At 36.7% G+C, this 4193-nt stretch overlaps 1 protein-coding gene across 1 annotated transcript in view; it reads right to left on the bottom strand.

The window, feature by feature from the left end:
- The window catches only part of LOC143035817 (uncharacterized), a 53820-nt gene extending 50604 nt beyond the window's left edge, over window positions 1-3216 (bottom strand). The window contains exon 1 of the mRNA XM_076202825.1: window positions 3194-3216. The gene's annotated coding sequence lies outside the window, so the exon portion shown is untranslated. The remainder of the gene's footprint in view (window positions 1-3193) is intronic.
- Window positions 3217-4193: the final 977 nt, after the last annotated feature.

Here is a 4193-nt window from a genome sequence, read left to right as displayed (position 1 = left end):
AATGACAGTAAAGAATGGTGATGACTCATGGGGAAATGCTCTACTTGAGATGATTACTGACCATTCAATGACACAATGGATACAGGAGAACACTAGGTATAGAAATGAAGAAGAACCATCGAGACTAGACTTAATAATTACATCTGAACCTAGAATAGTGGACAAGATTGAATATAAAACACCAATAGGTAAAAGTGACCACATATTGATTGAACTGGAACTTAATGAAGAAAAATATATCAAAAGAAATGAACAATATAGAAAAGGAAGAATGATGTATGAAAAAACAAACTTTGATAAAATAAGAGAATTCTTTCAACAAGAAAACTGGGAAGAAATATACAAAGAAGAAATATCAGTGGAAGAGAAATGGAATATTTTGACAAAAATTTACAAAAAAGGAGTGGAAAAGTATGTCCCAAGACAAAAACAAGAAAAAGAATATGTAAAATGCTGGTACAACAAAAGTTGTAGGGAGTTAAAAGACAAAAGAGACAAAGCCTGGACCAGATGGAAAAAAGACAGAAGACCTGAAAAATGGAAAATATATACTGGTTATAGAAATGAATATGTACAAAAGTGCAGAGAGGAAAAGAGAAAATATGAAAAAGATGTTATAGAAAAGTGTAAAGACCAACCAAAATTATTTTACAGATTTGTAAACAATAAACTGAAAAACAAACAAGACTTGGAGAAATTAAGACAAGGGGGAGTTGAATACACTGAGGAAATGGAAATGGCGGAAATTATGAACAAGCATTTTAAATCAGTGTTTACAAGGGAAAATATACAACCTGAAGAGATTGAGTGGAAAGAGAAAGTCCCCCCAATGGAAGAAATAGAAGTAACAAAGAATGAAATATTAACACACTTGGGTAATCTTGATGTCAGAAAATCGCATGGGCCAGATGAAATAGCAAACTGGATACTGAAAGAATGCAGGAATGAACTGGCAGACAAAATACACAGCATACTAAACAGTTCCTTGAAAGAAGGAAAAGTTCCAGAAGATTGGAAAAAAGCAAATATAGTACCTATATATAAAGGAGGAAATAAAGAAGAACCTACAAACTATAGACCAGTCTCTCTAACAAGTACAATAGCAAAAATTTGTGAAAGAATTATCAAAAGTAGATGGGTAAAATATTTAGAAAAAAATAAAGTGTTAAACCCAAGGCAATTTGGATTCAGACAAGGACGATCATGCGTCACCAATTTAATATGTTTCTATTCAAGGCTAATAGATATAATACAAGAAAGAGATGGATGGGCTGATTGTGCATTTCTAGACCTAAAAAAAGCTTTTGACAAAGTACCACATAAGAAGTTGCTTAAGAAATTAGAATATGAAGGAGGAATACAAGGTAAATTGCTAAATTGGATGGAAGACTTTTTGCAAGAAAGAAAAATGAGAGTAGTGATAAGAAACCAGCACTCAAAATGGAATGAAGTAATAAGCGGTGTCCCGCAGGGAACAGTTCTGGCCCCAATAATGTTTGCTATATATATTAATGATATGGATGAAGGAATTGAAAGCTATATGAGCTTCTTTGCAGATGATGCAAAACTACTGAAAAGAGTGAAAACAGAAGAAGATTGTGAATCACTACGAAGAGATCTATATAAAGTACAGGAATGGAGTAGGAAGTGGGAGATGGAGTTCAATACAAAAAAGTGTAGTATAATGGAATTTGGAAAAAGCAAAAACAGAATAACAGGAGCATATAAATTGGGAGAAGGAATAAAAAAAGTAGAAAATGAGAAGGACCTGGGAGTCATTGTTATGAATAATATGTCACCTGAGAAACATATAAATAAGATTTTTGGAGAAACTTATAATTTAATAAGAACAATCAAAGTTGCATTTACATACCTGGATGAAGAAATGGTGAAGAAAATCCTAATCACTCTGATAAGACCAAGATTGGAATATGCAGCAACGATATGGTCACCAAGTACAAAAAAATGTATAAAAAAATCTTGAAAGAATACGAAGAGCAATTACAAAACTGGCACCAACGCTCTCAAAACTATCATATGAAGAGAGACTACAAAAACTTGAACTACAGACACTAGAGCAAAGAAGAGAGAGAGGAGATTTGATAGCTATTTACAGAATCATGAAAGGCATAGAAATTACTGATAGAGAGAATCTGATCAAATGGGATAACAGAAATACAAGAGGACACGGAAAGAAAATAAAAAAAGATAGCTATAGAAGAGACTTGAAAAAGAACAGCTTTCCTCACAGAGTAATAAACAGTTGGAACAAATTAGATGAGAAAGTGGTGTGTGCAAAAACAATACATGAATTTAAAAATAGTGTAGATAAAATGAGATATGAAGACGGGACCCCACAAGCATAGCTCCCCTTCCCGTAAAATACAACTAGGTAAATACAACTAGGTAAATACACACTTTTGTCAGATGGACGGCGAGGATTAGAGTTCTGAAGAAAACGTGAAATTTTCATGGACATCAACGCAAAGGAAGTACCTATTGTATTTACAGGAAAGGGGATAGCTCGTGGTCTCGTGGGAAAATGAGGGAAAAGGAGAAGGGGAGGGATTACTGAGGGAAATGGAAGGAAATGTGGAAGGGGAGGACTTGGTCCAGGAGGCCAGGCATCTTGTAAAGAAATGAAGGACCGATGATTTTGGTGATGGGATTAACAAAAATGTAAAGATTAGAAATATAGATAAGAGCAGCACAATGGAAGGTGAGGATAATAATTTCCAGGGATTTAATGAGGGGGGGGGGCAGATACCAACCTCCCCCGATTAGCAAGACTAGAGGAAAAACTTGAACAAATGACCAAACATTGAGAGAGTACGTTCGGTAATATAGCAAAGATCACGTGGGACAACTTGTAATAGTTTGTCAGAGCGGCCATCTTGTCTTTGATGAACTGCAGCTCCTGGCTCGAAATACTGCAGCCACCCGCAATCACAACGTCTCCCTGGTCACTGGCCTGGCTGCTAGGGCAGCTGTCCTCTGGCTCACTACCCAGGGACATGAGGGAGCTCGAGCGGGAGATGGTGGGAATGTCCACAGATCCTGAACTCCCGGAAATGCTCCGCTCCCTTTCCTGAGTCACATCACTGCTGCTGGCCTCCACGCGGAAAAAGTCCTCCACTGTCCTCTTGCCTGACATCTTGACACTCACTAATCACTAAATTCACTATTCTCTTACACTGAAGCGCGCCCTCTGTGACACTAATTAATAATGCAATATAAAACGCAAAAACCTAAACGATTTCCTGAAAAGGAAAAGTTAAAACACAAAATCACGCGATGTTCGTACGAACAGGAGGCATGCGCGAGGCGCACCTCAAAACACAAAAAATATATAAAACTAATATATATTAATGAGATATTTAGTTAAGATAGCAATATACAATAAGAATTAAGTATATATAAGGTATAACACACAAAGAAGCTTTGGATCGCTGGTAGCACAATGAAACACAGAGCTGAGATCAGATGCGTCCAGTTGGGGAGCTATTCAAAGAAACAGTGACAACAGAAGCGCAGGCCACCAGGCGCCTGGCCGCATCTGATTGCCGCATAACAATGAGCCTGTAACCTCCCGCCGTAATGGTTTTTCGTCTTCTACTTTATCGCTGGATTTATCGCAGGAAATTTGAAAGCGATAAATTTTTCCAGTCTTGCGATAAACGATAAATTTTCGGTTAAAGCGATATTATCACTTTATTGCATTATCGCTTTACTTATCGCAATGCCCACGACTGATAATAACTGCTTGCTCAAATGTCAACAAGTGGAAAACCTGCCGCCCCACAGAAGCTGGCAATGGTCTTCAGACCCTCCTACAGATTTCTCTGAGAGGGGACTATTTCTATGTATAGTATAATAATATAGTAATAATAGTATAATAATATAGTAATAATAGTAAAATAATATAGATTCATCTTCATACCTGCATTTGCAGGATTCTGGAATTTTACTTTAAAACTTTGGTTGAATTTTGGGTCACATTCCAGAAGCATGCAAACATGGATAAAACGAAACTTACATTGTCCAATAGCTTGTAATCTAACTTTATCTAAGCTAACCATTCCTTTAAAAAAGAATGTTTCAAATGCAAAATCATTCTTGTCATTCTTGTCCTTTTTGTCATAGCTTTAGATGGATCCATCACTGCCATTCTGGGGACACATCACTTCCAGCCC

The sequence above is a fragment of the Oratosquilla oratoria genome, chromosome 19, assembly GCF_046742065.1.
Source record: "Oratosquilla oratoria isolate Oo_2021 chromosome 19, ASM4674206v1, whole genome shotgun sequence".
In the NCBI taxonomy this organism is placed as follows: Eukaryota; Metazoa; Arthropoda; class Malacostraca; order Stomatopoda; family Squillidae; genus Oratosquilla; species Oratosquilla oratoria.
This window is presented reverse-complemented; position numbering and strand designations above follow the sequence as displayed.